The following is an 18,316-nucleotide window of genomic DNA, read 5'->3' on the forward strand; positions in this document are numbered from 1 at the left end:
AATGAGAATGAAAAAGAAAGAAAAAAGAAAGGAAGAAAGAGATGAAAGGAGGGATGACAGACTAGAAGGGAAGGAAAGGGATGGAGAGAGGGAGGGAGGAAGATATAATGAGAATAGAAAAAGAGAGAAAAGAAATGAGTAGGAGCATGTAATTTCCTAATGAAGCTGCAATCAAAACCTTTCATGTAGCTATTGTCCTTGTGTAGTTTGTCTTCATGCCTGTATAAACAATTACAACAACGTGCCAGTAATTTTCCAGTTCATAATCAGGCTATAAGAAGAAGAACAATTTGCTTTATGAAACATGGAGAAAGACTAATCTCTGATATTATTGTCAGTGCAGGTTTATCAGCAAGACTTGGAGGAGATAAGCCTACAGACATACAGATTAGGAATCACATTTTCAAAGCTTTAATAACCCCCTAGTGGCATGCAACAAGCTGCTGAATTAACTTGTCTTTGGACACTTACTGTGTATGCATCACTTGCTAGATCTAGGTACAAAAGGAAAAACTTAAAAAAACGGGGGAAAGAAAAATTGCCAAGTCTCCAAGCAAAGGGGTCATATTAAAAAAAAAAAAAAAAAAGGGCTTCCCTGGTGGCGCAGCAGTTGAGTGTCCGTCTGCCGCAGAGCAGCCAGCTGGGCCTGTGCGCCACAGCTACTGAGCCTGTGCTCCGGAGACGTGAGCCACAACTCCTGAAGCCTGGGCGCCTAGAGTTGCAACAGGAGAGGCCACTGCAATGAGAGACCCGCGACCGCAACGAGGAGTGGTCCCCACTCGCCGCAACTAGAGAAAGCCCAAGCGCAGCAACAAAGACCCAACGCAGCCAAAGATAAATAAATAAAATAAATAATAATAAAATTTTTTAAAAAAGAATAAGCCAGAAATAAAGGGCCAAATATTATATGATTCCACTTATATCAAGTACCTAGAGTAGTCACACTTACATAGAGAGAAAGAAGAATGGTGGTAACCAGAGTCTGAGGGAGAGTGGGGATGGGGGGTTACTGTTTAACAGGTACCATTTCAATGTGGGATGACATTAAGTAATGTCACCGAACTGTACACTTTAAAATGGTTAAAATGGTAACACAAACACAATTTTTTTAAATGGGGAAAAAAGGCCAGTTCCTGCCTAGTAAACTCAAATTTCTTCCTTCCTTAACTCCAAAATCCAAATGAAATAAAGAGAATTGGTTTTCCCCTCTCTTTTCTTTCTTCCACAGTAAAAGATAGACTTTCAGCCCTATTGAGGGTTGAAGTGGTCTCTGGAGACACCCTCTATGTTGAGATTAAAGGGGAACAGATGGAATTAAGGTATCTTCAACATCAACCAATCTGTATTATCGGAGATGAGGATCTTCCTGCCATAAACAAAAGTAAGTGCATCCACCCACTCATAGAAACTATACGTATTTATTTAACAAATACTTGTTGAGGACCTGTTATATGCCTGGTTCTGTTCTAGCTCCTGAGGATATAGCAGTGAACAAAACAGATGTGTCTTTTATGGAACTTAGATGCTAGTACCTGATATGAAATACTTTAAAGTTTAAGTAAATACAGACTATGCTATACTTTCTATTTTTGCTTTTAATTTTTTTTTTTCCCTGTTAGGGGAGAAGGACACCATACCTGACTAACATAGAATCTTACAAGTAAACAGCAAAGTCTGTGCATTCAAACCAATATTTGGAAAAAAGTTTTAAAAGCATCTCAACAAAATCAGACTAACAAGGGTGATGACTGGCTTTGTGAAAGGCTTGGCAATGTGAAAGCAATTTCTGATAAAGCCAGGACATCTGTTCATTCCTGATGGACGTCGATCATCTTTATGGAGCTATAGTACGTGCAAAACAATGCGGGTCTAATCAAGGATTCCACCGTTAAGGTCATTTCAGTGCGGTATTAGCCCAGCTTTTTCCCAGGAGACATAGTTTTATAGAGAGGATAACTTTCATGCTTGTCACAATCAAATCAAATCATTTATCTCTCAGAGACGATTTGCAGATTCAATTTCCACAAGGTACTAAAAATATAGAGCACAGAGTTTAAAATTTATAATAGGACTCAGGTTTCTCCCCACCAATGCATAGCAGCACAAGGTGGCAGATGGCTTGCAAATGTTTAGTTTCTTCTTTTTCCCATGGAATAAAATATATGTCAAATTCTACTAAAATAAATACATCGCAGTGAAAACCTAGGTATAACAAAAATATTTTGAAATACTTGACTGTTTCTCAACTCAACACAACAATCTTTTGTTTAATGTAATGAATATAATGAATTTTAAGACAAAAGAGTCAGATTTCCCCTTGGAGCACAACGGTTTTTATATACGCTCTTAAATTTTCACCTTTAAGGAAATATTTTAAATATTCTAAAATAGGCTGTCATATTATATTTGAGAAAAAAGGAACTTTTCCTTTATGGAAATAATTCTCAATTTTATTGAGGAGTAATTTACAATCAGTAAACTATACCAGGATGTGTTAAGTTACAATTAACCTACTTTGGACACCATATTAAAATAAAGGGGCGGGGCTTCCCTGGTGGCGCAGTGGTTGAGAGTCCGCCTTCCGATGCAGGGGACACAGGTTCGTGCCCTGGTCCGGGAAGATCCCCCATGCCGCGGAGCGGCTGGGCCCGTGAGCCATGGCCGCTGAGCCTGCGCGTCCGGAGCCTGTGCTCCGCAACGGGAGAGGCCACAACAGTGAGAGGCCCACATACCACAAATAAATAAATAAATAAATAAATTAAATAAAATAAAGGGGCTCCTAAAGGCTACCTGGGAGTAAAAGCTACTAAGTGCTTTATTTAACATTAAAAACCCAACTGCATTTAGCTTAGAGTCTGCCAATATTCAAAGCAGCACAGAAGTTCTATCCATTTCTTCAAAGGTTCCTTCTAGAACCAGGGATCTAAAAAGACATTTAAGATAAACTAAGTAGTTTATGGTGGTCCAATGATTAAGACTCCGCGCTCCCAATGCAGGGGGCCCAGGTTCGATCCCTGGTCAGGGAACTAGATCCCCCATGCCGCAACTAAAGATCCCACATGCCACAACTAAAGGAGCCTGCATGCTGCAACTAAAAATATCACGCATGCAGCAACGAAGATCTTGTATGCCGCAACTAAGACCCGGCACAGCCAAATAAATAAATTTAAAAAAAAAAGATAAACTAAGTAGGAAGGCCTGACGATCAGAGGGTTGAGTTGGCCTTCTGAAGCTGTTGGTTCAGTCTTCCACATAAAGGTGGAGTTACCATCGCCCCACGATGATAACTAAATATTACTCCCCTCCGTAAAGTATCTCCTAAGGTTAAACTAACATTAGGGGGGAAATCTCTTTTGAAAGGAAAAATTTCATCTGTAACTAGATCTCAAATTTCAAGCATCAACTTTATGTACAACATGAAAATGAATAGTAGCTAAGACCAAAAGACGAATATGATTCTTTTACAGGCAAACTCAGTTTCAAAAACAACATACACCACCCCCCCAAAAAAAACCCAAAGTAACAAAAAACTCTGCCTAAAAGCGGTTTTGATAGTTCAGGTATACCTAAAACACTATGGGTTGTTTTAGTTCCAGAGGAGTAAGCAAGGTCGTATAGGTGACAAGAGACAATTTAGGCTGATGCATCAAAGTTCAACACTCAGACGCCTGCACCTTCTGTAATAAGGCAACTGCCAACCTCTTCCCCACACCTTCTTCCTGGTCACCTTACAAATGGAATCATAATCCAAAATGCATTTGCATATTTGTTGTTTGGGACACAAAACACTGTCCCACAGAAACAAAGTTATAAAGAGATGAAAAATTCCTACGTAAGCCCCCAAACCCCAGTTGATCTACAATCCTACAAAACCTAATGACCCTTTATAATTTTGTTTCTGAAGGAAAAGAAGTTAGAATGTCTAGTCAGGGATACCATTAGTAACAAAGTAATCCCTCTACTCCTGCCCATCCCGGCTCCTACAAAGCACTAACAGCTCTTCTACTCCCAACGAAAGAAAGGGCCTCCAAGCATGTGGATAATGCTTCAACTGGCCTCAGTGCAGCGGTTTCCAAAAAAAAAGAGAAGTCTGTGTACATCTGTGTGCATTTTGGGAGTGGGGTCTGGTGGGAAGCTTTAGGGGTATCATCTTCTTTCAGGTAAGAAAAGCTTCTGATCCCTTGTAGAGCAGTTCCCAGAGGGCAAGAGATCCTACCTGTATTTGAGCTATAGGTAAACTAGATGTTAAAAGTAGGAGACAGCCTGTATTTTATTTTACTTCTTTAGAAGCCCTGTAACTGCACTGTCCAATAGGATAGCTATAAGCCACACGTGCTATTACTGGGCACTTGAAATGTGGCTAGTGTGACTGAGAAACTAAATTTTTATTTCATTTTAATCAACTTAAATGTAAACTTAAAATTGATGCTCAATTTGGTTATTGGAAAACTTTCAAGTACGTTTGGAACAACCTGGGTATGTGAATCTACTTTATCAACTAAAAGTTTTATGAAAACTGAACACTTCATGTATTTCTGGTAAAAATTTTGCATCTAAATTGAGATATGCTGTGTACGTAAAACACACACCAGATTTTGAAGACTCAGCAGTAAAAAAGGAATGTAAAATGTTTCCGAAGTTTATATATTGATTACATGTTGAAATGGTAATACTTTGGATATACTGGGTTAAAGAAAATATATTATTCAAATTGATTTCACCTGTTTCTTTTTACCTTTTTTAAAGGTTACTTCTAGAAAATTACATTTATATTTATACTGGACAAGCTGCTTGTCTATAACATAAATATTTCACATGTTCCTATATAACTCTTACAGTATTCTAGTTCATATGTGTCTTATCTGTAACAATTGTAACTTTCCTTCTATGCTTTGCTTAGAAGAAAAAATATTGAAAGCAATTCTAAGCTTTTAAATTAAAAAACTTAAAATATATAGTTTTACTACACTTACTGAAACAGAATGAAATTACACTGTTTGAGTTGAAAGCATACAGCTTATTGTTTTTAAAAATTACTATTCTGTCACATAATCTCTATAGAAAGGTATGTTTAAGAAGATTAAATCTAGTGATTCTTTAATGTAACTACCCGTGATTATCCACCATCTGTTCAAAGAATGTGAAATTCATTTTGAGTCATATTAAGATCCTATCCCAGTGCGTATTTCAAAGGAAGTCCATGTGAATTCTGACCTCTCTGATTTATTCTCTGAAAAAATTTTAGTGATCCAAATAAACAATGTGGTGTATTCAGAGCCATACTGATCTATGGAAAAGGACAGACAAGAAGCAGATCTGAACATATATGAGGACTTGGTATACATTAAGATGGATTTTCCTATCAATGGGGAAAAGAGGGAGCTGGTGGAAAGTGGTGGATTTTTTCTAGATAACTGGCGAGCCACTTGAAATTGATTTAGGTTGAAACTGTTAATACCTATGAAACATTTAGCTCAGTGCTGGCACACAGTGAGTGAGTGATCAATAAATAATATTGTTATTTTCAGGAAAACTAATAAAGCTACATTCCCACCTCACTTCTTACACAGTAACAGATTCTAGATGGATTGAGAGACAATGAAAAAAAAAATAGAACCATAAAATATTCTAAAAGAAAATACAAATGAAAATTTTATAATCTTTGGTCGGTATGGTTTTTTTAAGTATGTCTTAATAGCCAGATCAGAGAAAAAAAGATTATTAAATTAGATTACCTAAGAATTTAACATTTTTGTACTGCAAAAAAATAGTATACTAAGTTGCAAGTCAAAAAAAAAAACGGAGAAAATTACTTATAATATGTTAAGACAGAAAGATCTCTGAGGAAAACTCAAGCATATGTAATTAAAAAAAACAGGCCAATTATATAAAGAGGCAAATCACAAAGAGGAGACAAAATGGCCTGCGAACTTGTGAAGCACTGCTAGAAATCAAAGAAACACAAACAAATATGAGAGACTAGCAAAGAGAGAAAGGTTGTCAACACTCAGTAATGGCAGATGTGGGAAAATGACCATTCCCTTCATGCACTAGTTATTGGTGGGCATGCAGACTGGGATAGGCTTTTTGGAGGGCAGTTTGGCACTATCTATGCAAATGACTCGGCAACTCCACTTCTACAACTTAATATTAAGGAGATGGTCTGGTAAATGTGAAAAAACCCCACTCAGCCTAAGGATCTGTACTACCGTGTTATTTACAGAAGTGAAAAACTGGAAACAACTATCAATTATTAATGGATTAACTAAATTACAGTAGGGTTACACAATGGAATACACACCTTAAGAATGTTGAAGTAAATTGGTATTTATTAGTTCCCTGGGGAAACAAGCCCCTTCTGAGTCCCCAGATAACAAAATAAGAGGTTCGTTTTAACAGTACATTTGGATTATTTGTTATTTCTTCTCCATACTCCCTCATCTCCATTATCTGTGTTAACAGCGAGATTGTTTACAGTAGAGGTTTGTAACCTGAGTCCACGAACCTCTTGAAATGTATGCAGATTTTTATGTGTATGCATATTTTACTGGGAAGAGAGTCAATGGTTTCATTAGTACCTCAAAAGGTCTCTTAGTCCACAAATGGTTAAGAACCACTGGTGTATATAATTTAATGGGTCAAGTTGTTGTCTAACTGCCTTAAAAAACGTATTAGCTCACTAGCTAATTAGCTCTCTGCGCATTAGCAGTAAATATTTACTTAGTATTTACGAAGTCTTACCTTGATTGGTAGCCCAATTACCGTAAAATTTTGGAATAAATTTCTTTACTCACTTTGGAAGTATTTTTAAACACACACACACACACACACACACACACACACACACACGCTCACAATCCCCAAAAGCCCTCTAGCAGCTAAGAAACAAAAAGCGAATTAGAGAGCTTCAAACAAAATTATAATGTTAACTTTTAAGAGAAGTAATCATTTTTTACAGTCATTTGAATCTTACATACATTTGAGCTCCTTTACTGAGATAATTTTAAGATTTATGGACTTAGAAAAAGCCTTACCTTTGTGAGGACAGCCAAGTTCTCAAAAACAAATAAAGGCTAGATAGAACACTATCAAGTAACTAGTTCTAAATGAAGAAAGCAATAAATCATTTCACATATTAATTTTAAAATATTCTATAATTTACTGATGCCATATTGTGAAATATATAACGCTAAATTTGAGGTCCCAGTTTATATAATTTCTAAAATATCTCATGGTTTGGTGAAGATGATTCAGATACATAAGGGAAGAAGGGGATTATTCTAACTGGTCACAATAATATCACAGTGATAAAAGAGATTACAGGGAAAATCAGCAACTATAAATGAACTGAAACCAAAGGAAAACATACTTTTGGATTAAATGAGATTATCACATTTTCAGGAGGCAGAGGAGGTAAGAAGTGATAAGCAAAAAAGAATAAAATCAACAGGATTTATTTATGAAGGCATATTGGGCAATATACGTTTATAGTTTTATCTTTAATACACAAAAATAATTATCTTCAAAAAATAATAATCATCAGACTTCCTTGGTGGTCCAATGGTTAAGACTCTGAGCTCCACTGCAGGGGGCGTGGGTTCAATCCCTGGTCAGGGAACTAAGATTCCACATGCTGCTCGGCCAAAAAGATAAAATAAAAACTTCTATTTAAAAAATAAATAAATAAAATAATAATAATTATTATTATTATCTTCATGAATTGGAATGAACTACTTATGGATTTAGGATTAAAAAACACCAAAAGGTACTATATGATCTCTTTTATGTTTCAGTATTCCCAAAACTGACTTAAAATAAAATTCTGTTATAGGAAATTCCATTACAATAAATTACAAGGCACAATCGAAGTTAAGGTAGATTTTTGCTGAGTTGAGTTTTACATAAAATATGTAGGTGTTCTGCTGGGCTCAAAAATACATATTTTTTTAAGATTGTAATTTTATTTGTTGCAAAGTAATAAGACCTACAGAGCTATGTACCACAATTCTCCTAAAGCATCAACTTGTAATTTATTTTCATTTTTCTTCCTTAAACTCCTTAAAATGTTAAAGTGCTTTTAAAACTAGATTTAGTTACAAAGAAACTATTTAATTTGAATTTAATTAAGGCAAAACACAGTCTCTTGTATTAGCAATGACATATACCCAAAAGAAAGTGTCTTTCACCAGAGATTTACTTTACCAGATATTCCCAAATGAATGTCATAATAAACACAGAGAAGTCATTAAGCATGACTAATGGAATTACAAGAAAAAGAAATCTATAAACCTAGCAACCTTTGTAGGTATCATCATGAGCAAGAAAGCAGTATAAAAGCAAATGTGGAGGGACTTCCTTGGTGGCTCAGTGGTTAAGAATCCACTTGCCAATGCAGCGGATACGGGTTTGATCCCTGGTCTGGGAAGATCGCACATGCCGCAGAACAACTAAGCCCATGCGCCACAACTACTGAGTCTGCATGCCACAACTACTGAAGCCTGCGCGCCTAGAGCCCATGCTCTGTAACAAGAGAAGCCACAGCAATGAGAAGCCTGTGCACCACAATGAAGGGTAGCCCCCGCTCGCGGCAACTAGAGAAAGCCCACACGCAGCAACGAAGACCCAACGCAGCCATAAATAAATAAATAAATAAATAAATAAAGCAAATGCAGAAAATATATTGAAATAACAATGTTCAGGGTTGCAAGAAGTTAAATGAGACCATTTTTTTCCCAGAAGTTGAATAAAAACAAACACCTTCAATATGAAATGAATGGTAACCTAGCAGAGCACACACACAAGTAAAATAATATAATTTATTTATTATATTTATAAACAGTATAATTCTCCATCAGCTTATATATAAAAATATGAAACATTCCACCAAATATAGGAAATAACTTAGTCCTCAAGTTATTTTAACTCTGAAAACATTAAATACAATTTAAATGATTTTAATACCGTTCATCAAAAAAAGATGTCATATAATCATACCAAAATAGTATATCATGCCAAATATTTAACATAAACGTCACAAACTACTTGTTTTTCTGCTCCTAAAAAGGAAACACTAACTGAAAACAAAAACAGGTTTCTCATTCTGAGATAAATCAATATACAAAAGCCATTTAAAAAATAACTTTTCCCCCAGCTTTATTGAGATATAGTTGACATACAACATTGTATAAGTTTAAGATGCAGATGTAATGATTTGATATAAGTATATATTGTGAAATGATTACCTCAATAAGGTTAGTTAACACATCCATCAACTCACACAGTTACAACTGGCATTTGGTGAGAACTTTAAAGATCTATCTCTTAGCAACTTAAAATATACAATGTATCAAAAAAAAAAAAATATACAATGTATCAATAGCATTGTTAACTACGGTCACCATGCTGTAAATTACATCCCCCGAACTTATTCATCTTAATAACTGGAAATCTGTACCATTTAACCAGCCTCATCCATTTCCCCACTGTCCTCCCCTGGAAACCACCCATCTGCTCAGTTTTTGGAGTTGGGTTTTTTTAGATTCCACATGTGAGTGAGGTCATACGGTATTGTCTTTTTCCGTCTGACTTATTTCACTCAGCATAAGGCCCTCAAGGTTCATCCACGTTGTCACAATGGATTTCCTTCTTTTTATGGCTCAGTAATATTCCATGTGATCTCTCTCACATTTTCTTTACCCATTCATTAAAAATAACTTTTTTCTTGATTACAAAAGTATTTCCTATTCATTATTACCTATTTATTACAGAAAAATGGGAATACACTAAGAAGTGTATACATACATCCAAAATCCCACAACCCAGAAGAAGTCTTTTTTTAATGCCTATTCTTAATGCCTATATGTACATATACATTTCTTTTATGAGTTACTTCATAAAAGCTACTGCTTTTATATTTTTCCTGTTCAAATTTACCAATATAATTGGAATGTAATGTTCAGTTCTGTCCCAACTAGACCTCTCACACTTGGATAGTAAAAATTCAAAATCATAAATTTTGACGTCACTTTTCTGGAACAAAATTTCAAATGTGCGCTTAAGGTAATAAGTTATCCTAAGGATCCATTCCTTTAAAATTATGTGTTTTGCTCTGGTATTGCAAAAGAAAAGGATTATGCTTCATGACCAACTCGGCATGTTCACTGCAGCCATACCATTCAGGAAGCCAAATATTTTCTATTTTGTTTTGATACCTTCAATGGTTAAGGAGTAAGGCCAATCTCTATACACATTACAGTGAATTTAGTATTTTTACTTGATATTTAAATTCACTTCAAGAAAAACTCATCTTTAAAATATGCCCACATTCAGGGTCTCCAAATACTGTTACACAATTGAAAAATTAACAACAAAAGAACGAGGAATATTTGCACTGCATCCCTGTGTATTAGACCTTCCATACCTTTTGGAATAAGACTCTACAAAGTCCATTTCTCGCTATCATTCTTTCTTACTTTCTACCAGAAACAGATCACAAATCCTAAAAACATAAATCCACAGGCTGAAGTGACTGTTTCATTTTGTAAAGAGCTATATATTTCTGTAGACACATAGTTTGCTACTTTTTTCAAGCCTAAAAGAGGACCAAAAGATTTTTACAAACATGAAACAAAAGGAAAAATAGAATTAGCATTATTTCTGAGAGAATATTTTACCTAGCTTAAACCATTAATGAATATACTGTAGAATGCTATATTACGAACCTGATAAATCCCAATTTTTAGTACTTTAACAGATTAAGTGAACAGTTTTTCTTTCTTTCTTTCTTCTTCTTTCTTTCTCTACAGTGATATTTTAAAATATAGTTTATTTAAAACATTTCCCCAGGTTTGGATTTTTAAAAATCCCACTCTTTACAAAAACATAGCGATTTACTGCCAGCTATAGGCTCTGAATTTTAGACAATACAAAATATTTTTTCACAAACTTTCTCATTGACTCTCACCTAAAGGCTGGAAACTCCCACTGAAGGCTTTTTAAACTCATCAGACATATATTTAAAAAACAAAAAAAAAAAACACCTTTAATTATAGGATCTCAGTGACACAAACATAAGGAAATTCTGAGTTATAGATACTTCACATTAAGCTTTTTCCACTGACATTGTAACTTTTGTCAACATTCAAAGAAAATTCAACCCTGGTCAAAGGTGACAGTTTGACAACCCTGGAAGCTAACATCCTCTGTTTATTTGAGCAAGTTCATACTCTCTGCTCAGGAAATTGAAGGTTTTTTCATCCCTGACTTGATCTCTCAAATTCAAATCACTGCACTTTAGGGTTGTGAATTCTGTCTCCAAGACTTAACGTCACAATCCACCTCTAAGAAAAGTGCTGATAGAAAACAAGCATCAGATATGAAAAGGAATACATTTCTGAGACTAGTTTCTAATGGTCTTTCCACGGCTCTAAACACACAATAAATTCAGTTGCCTTAAAAATTATCCCCCCAAATTAAAATTCTTAAGTCCTTCTAGCTCAAAAATCACAATTACTAGCTTTAAAACAAGAACAGGACCATAAACCCCTTCAAAATAAAGTTGTAAATAAAATGTGCTGGATACCTGCATTCTCAGTCAACAAACGTGCAGGTCTCAAACCACACTGGCAAAGAAGATCCTTTTGTTTATAAATAGAAGGCAAAGAGACAGCTTAGAGCCCTTCTCCTGTGATGTACATGGTAACGCTAGTAGGACAACAAAGGACAACTTATAGTTAAAATTAAAACTTTCTCAGGACTTCCCGGGTGGCACAGTGGTTAAGAATCCGCCTGCCAATGCAAGGGACACGGGTTCCAGCCCTGGTCCGGGAAGATCCCACATGCCGCGGAGCAACTAAGCCCATGCGCCACAACTACTGAGCCTGAGCTCTAGAGCCCACGAGCCACAACTACTGAGCCTGCATGCCACAACTACTGAAGCCTGCGCGCCTAGAGCCCATGCTCCGCAACAAGAGAAGCCACCGCAACGAGAAGCCTGCACACCGCAACAGAGTAGCTCTCACTTGCCGCAACTAGAGAAAGCCCGTGCGCAGCAATGAAGACCCAACACAGCCAAAAATAATAAAATAATTTTAAAAATAAAATTAAAAAAATTTTTAAATTAAGACTTTCTCTGTTTTAATATAATTTCTGTCAGGAATATATAAGTTGGAAAAACACCTATCATCACCATCATAAACTTCAAAAAATTTCCAAATATACATTAAAAAATTTCTATTAAAAAAACACAAGAGCGCATTTTGGAACACAAATAAAGAACTATAAGCCCTAAAGAAATCAAATGTCTCACTGCGAAGTTGCAGTTGCCTGCTCTCCTTCGCAGTGCAGTGGGTAGCAATGCAGCCTTTGGAATCAGCTCCGCCTGGGTCTGGATCCAGCCCTGCCATTAGCAGCAATGTGACCTCGGACAAATTACTTAACTTCTCTTTGGCCACTTCTTCATCTTTCAACTGAGGATAATACCCACCCCTCTGAGGATCATGAGTTAAAACATGGCAAGAGCTTATAACAGTGTCTGCTTGGCACACTGTAAGTGAATGATGTTAGGTATTATTTTCATTCTCTTTCTACTTTTAGGTTTGGGGCATAATTTGAAGTATTTTTAAATTAGTTTTCTGATCACTTTTTTAAAGATGGCATAATAATTATTATATAAATAATTAGTACACCTTCCCAGATGAGCTTACGGTAAGTACAGCTATAGCCCAGGGTGGTAAATAGTTTTTTATACAAATCATGGATGTGACCGTTACTGGTAGCTTTGGCTTGATTTCCCATATGCAAAAAAAATCCCCTACTAGGAAAAACAAGCAGTATTAGAGAAAACTTGAGTTTGTCCTGTTATCATTGCAGGGTAAAGCCAAAGCCACTTTTACTAGCCTGATGGGCGTTGAAAATATTAGTCACCAAATTAATCCCAACAAATAACAATAATTGATTGGCTCATTGATGTATTTCCCCTTGTCTTCCCCAATCTTTCTCTAACTAGTCAGAAAGGGAAGTTTTCATATCTTCTGAGAATCTCATTACTGCTCTCAAACCATACTCTATATCTTAGTATAATTAAAAAATGAGTCAGCATAAGCACCTCAAAAAACTAGCAGTGAATAGAATATGGAGATATTTCTCTTCATAACAGAAATCTGGAAACGAATTTTTTAAAGAGTTAATCAGCGTGCCAAAGGCAATGGAGGAACAAATGGAGAATGACTGTTAGCTTTTGCAAGCTAGCTTCCAAAAGATAAATGTTCTTTATCAATCAATATATGTATTTTTCATCTTAATAGTACTACAGTACATGAGAAATGGAGGTAATTATTATAAATAAACTCAATGAAGAAAATATCCAGTATATGACATATAACTTCTCCTTTCTTGACTATGGGGTGGGGGGGGGAGGGATGGGAGGTCAAGATACTCTACGTATTAACCTCATTTGCAAACTGCGTTACTATGCAACATGCTAATGCAGTATTGCCTTTAGTGATGTGATCCAAAAGAAAATTTACAAGAGAGAAACTGCCCCTACACTGAAAACATGTTTGAATGCCAATTTAATTAGGAGTCTATTTAGTCATTACACTTCTAGAATAAAGTTAGCTGAAGGCTAGGAAAAGGTCACTTGCTTCAATCACTGAAACAATACTATCCGTACTCCTTTCAAGGATATTCTTCTCCGCAAGCCTCCAAATAACTCTCACCCCAACATTTGTATTAAAAGGGACCTACCACGTAAAAATTATCCAGGAGGGTCTAGGAAGAGTTTCATGGCTGAGGGTGATTCCTCCAAAGTTCTACCACCACCATACCCTGAATCTCTCCTTGTGCTTATTTGACTCCTCCATGATATTCTGTGTGCCTTTTAGGTGAGGTCAGAAAAACGGCTATAGTCACTGCTAAATAGATGCTATATCTTATAAACCTATGGCAACCCCTCTTGAAGGCACTGACATTCCAAGCTACACGTAACACGTTTTTGCTCTATCTTAGTGCTATGCATTTTTTAAAAAAATATTATTTATTTATATTATTTATTTTATTTATTTATTTTTAGCTGTGTTAGGTCTTCGTTGCTGTGTGTGGGCTTTCTCTAGTTGCGGCGAGCAGAGGCTACTCTTCGTTGCAGTGCGTGGGCTTCTCATTGCCATGGCTTCTCTTGTTGCGGAGCACGGGCTCTAGGCGCACGGGCTCTAGGCGCACGGACTTCAGTAGTTATGGCATGAGGGCTCTAGAGTGCAGGCTCAGTAGCTGTGGTGCACGGGCTTAGTTGCTCCACAGCATGTGGGATCTTCCCAGACCAGGGCTCGAAACCGTGTCCCCTGCATTGGCAGGCGGATTCTTAACCACCGCACCACCAGGTAAGTCCCAGTGCTGTGCATTTTCTAGGTACCTGGGAGGAAAACAGAAAGCAGCAGCCCCATTTTTCTGTTAATTGCACCTTTGTCGTGGTAGTTAAGATTCCTTCCAAGGCAGCTAAACCTTGAAGGGAGCTGGGAAGATTTGGGATGTCTTGCCTTTCCAACTGGGTACTCGGTAGAGCTGTCATGGAGCAGTACAATGGGTCAAAGACAAACCACATGGCATCTGATGCTCGTCTTTATATGTTTAAGATAAAAATGTGACACCACGAGAAGGTTAACATGTGGACCTACTTTTGAAAATACAAACAGGAAGCACCCCCACCCCAATATTACCATTTTAAAAAAAAGGAAACCAAACTTCAAAGATACCTTCCAAGGAAGTCACGGGTGTGACCAAACTAACAAAAGCAATAAAACGTCATCTAAAACCCTGAAATCACCAAAAGTGAGGGTCTCCTTCAACTAAAAGTTGAACACGTGTAAATTACTCCTCTCTTTGATTAGTAAAAATAGAACACATTAGATATGTAAAGTCCTCTCCAAACTGGCTTAGGTTTTTTAATGGTAAAAGGATCATCACTAATAAGAAAACATCCAATGTAAACAGGCGACTTAAAATAAGGACATGACAATTAACAGAAGGCAATTAAAAAATTTAATCACTGTGACGCTCACAATTTAAGTGTACAAGAAACTGTCTAATCAATGGAAACTAGATTGTTAAATTTGACTTTCTTATTCCTAGAAATAAGCATAAAACTGTTGTGTTTCCAACACTGCAGAGGAAAAAAATACTTCTGATTTTAGAACGGTTCTATTAACAAAGCTCAGATTTAAAGAAAAATCTTTTCCTTTAAACACCACACAAAACTGGGGACAGTGATACTTTCGAACAAACTTTTAAACATTATTTTTATTAAGAAGTGCCAGAGTCAAGGTATTTTGACGCTTTATCATATGCAGTAAAAGGATATTCTTCTGAAGAGCTCAGTAACCTAGGAATGTCATAACTTTTTAAAAGAATAAGTTTCAAATGCTCAAAACACATTAAGAAAAAACAGAAGGTTTTCTGCTTCCGTTTGTAGGTATAATGTGGTAATCTACACTCTAATAGAAGGGAGGAAATATGTGTCACTGGTAGTCCAGAAATCTGTGAATAGTTCATGAGATACATACATGTTTGTAGGGCACTAGAAGAGTTAAGCTTCCTCTGATTCTACCTTTAACCTGCAATCTAATCTTGAGCGTATTATTTACCTATTTATAACACCTTGCTTTTATAATAAGACTACCTGTATTACCTACACAAAAATAAGCCAAATGAACCACCACAAGCACATTTATAAACATATACTTAACACAAATCACAAATGATTTCAATATAATTTGAAATAATTTTAACGTAACAATATAACTTGAAACAAATGGACGTAAGTACCCAAAGAGCAACAAGTGATGCTTTTTACTAGTCCTGATGTGGTTTTTGCATATGTAAATAAAATTTTTTAAAAAATCAATTGAGAGCAAGAAAATGAAGATGAAACGAGAAGTTGGGGCACAATAGGAAGTGCTGACCAAAATATACATGTTGTAACACTCCAAACAAGGATAACACTTTTTCCCCCTTCCATCATATATATCATGAAGTATCCATTTAAGAAACATAGACACCTTAAATTTCTTAACACAATCCATACTAATAGCCTGTGGGCAAAAATGTGAATCCTGACCAGTGAGAAGGGGGGGATAATTTATTTAGTCGGGTATACAGCAAAGATTCTGTGCAGTTTAGCTCCAAGTTATGCAATAACCAAACTGCTTGTGATAGAAATCAACTCTTGTGTTTTTTTCTGATGTTTTGCTTTTTAAAAAAAGATCTCTCCATTCCTTCCCTGTGTCTCAACCAGATGCTTGAAATTTTCATCTTCCGACGGCTACAGAAAACAAGTAATCTACTAGATAACACTTACCTGACCAAAGGTGTGGTGCTGTTTTGGTTAGACCAACAGACATCGCAAACCGTCACATAATAAATTTTCTTAAAATCTGCAGCCCCCTTCTCCCATTTACAATATCAATTCTAACTGTGATCTTCCAAGAGATGGAAATTGGTACCAAAACAAACAAAAAAACCCCAAAGCCTTGAAATAAAGTCAATCAACAGAATTCCACCATTTGATATCATCAGAACTGATCTAATGTTCCTAGTGTTATGAAATTAGAAAAAATGACTGGCACACTAAATAAAATACATCCTCTTCTAAGAACTACAGCCAATGAATATAAACAATGTAACCAACATAATATAAACAAATAAACAATAACAGAAAAGTGTTGAGGAAAGAGGCAAGGTTCTATTATCTTAATTGGACGATAACAAAATTGAGATAGTATACTCAACAGCTGAAAGCTTATTATGGCCCAGGCGGCTATCCAAGCCCTTTGGAAACCTAAGATACAAGCGGATGATAAACACCATTTGAAGACTGAAAAAAGGACCTAAGCTCAGTTTAATAATTTGGTGACACACTAGCCCTTTCAAGGGGCATTCCCCGAGGACATTCCAGAGACAATTTATGGAACTGTGTTTAGGCAAATGTCTACTGCTTCTCTGTGCTTCGGGAAAAGCACTAACCTGAGAGTCTTCAGACCGACATTTCAGTTTCTGAAGTACTAAACAGCTGCGTGAATGGAGCAGGCCAATCGCTCCACCTATCTGGCCTCAGTTTCCTCATTTGTACAATAAAAGAATGGAGCATTACCGCCGCGGTCCTTTCCAGCTCTAACATTCTACGACCCACTTTGAGCACTATTTATTTGATACGACGGTATCACATACAATGACAGGATCAGAGGGGTCTAGAAGAAAAAGATCTGGCATGGCTCTTTGGGAAAGAGAGGATCGCTATCTCTTTTTGCCCTTAAAATTCTTGTGGTTCTCATTAAGCTCCTCTTCCTAAAAGCTGGCGCTTGTTTTTCTCCCTCGCCTTTTCCATCACTGCTGGCTACAAGTGTCTGCAAACGCCTCTTGCTCCACACAAGTTCTCTCCTCTTTGATCTGCCTGACCATCTTGCCAGATTCCTTTAGCCTCAGACCAGCTTTGGTGACACAACGACTCCCCTTCCGACGCTGCGTATCTACCCCCGACACCAGGAGCACTTTTTAACTCTTTATCCCTGGCTAGAAAAAAAGAACGCACTGCGTCCACAGCCACACGCACAAGCCGGGGCCTGGCGGGTCCCTGATGAGGGATTCTGCACCCCCGAGCCTGATCGAAACGTTCGTATTTGTTGTCTGGACTCCTTATAAGGCGCTGTTCCTTGAAGCCTGGCTAAAACCCCCCACCCCACCGGGCACCACAGGTCTCATCCCACCCCTAGGAGTCGCAGACACCCTTTTCTCCCTTTGAAAAAGGGAGAAAAGCGAGGAGCCGGCGGGCGCTATTCCGAACTGCAACACGAAGGTGTGAGGGGGCCGACGGCAGCCCACCCCGACACACGCGCACGCACGGTCTCTGCCCTCTACCCCTTCCGGCCCGCCGCAGCCTCCGCACGACGCCCCTCGCCCGCCCCCAGCCTTCGCCCCCCGTGGCCCCCCTCACCCAGCGGCGCGGTCCCCGCGCCCGTCCTCCCGGCCCAGGGAGCGATGGCGGCGGCGCAGCGCGGCCCTGCCGGGCGTCTGGGCGGCCGGGGCGCGGGGCCCCGCCCGGGCCGGCTCCCCGGCCTCCCTCCGCGGGCCCCGAGCTCCGGGCTGGCCCCGCAGCTCCTACCTCGCTTGGCCCCTCGGGCGCCAGCGGCTGCCTCCCGTCCGCTCTCTGGGTCGCCCGCCCGCTCGCTCGCTCGCTCCCTCCCTCGGCCGGACCGCCGCGCTTAGTTTCCTGCGCTCGGTCCAGCCCGGGGTGACGGCTCCGGCCGCCGACTCTCCTCTCGCCCGGGCC

The 18,316-nt window shown here is 38.0% G+C and overlaps 1 protein-coding gene across 1 annotated transcript in view; it reads right to left on the reverse strand.

Moving 5' to 3' along the window:
- The window catches only part of STAT5B (signal transducer and activator of transcription 5B), a 62,572-nt gene extending 44,256 nt beyond the window's left edge, over positions 1-18,316 (reverse strand). Inside the window, 1 exon segment of the mRNA XM_027094770.1 lies at positions 18,149-18,316. The gene's annotated coding sequence lies outside the window, so the exon portion shown is untranslated.

Source organism: Aethalodelphis obliquidens, unplaced genomic scaffold (genome assembly GCF_003676395.1).
Source record: "Aethalodelphis obliquidens isolate GAN/ISIS:26980383/991018 unplaced genomic scaffold, ASM367639v1 scaffold89, whole genome shotgun sequence".
In the NCBI taxonomy this organism is placed as follows: Eukaryota; Metazoa; Chordata; class Mammalia; order Artiodactyla; family Delphinidae; genus Aethalodelphis; species Aethalodelphis obliquidens.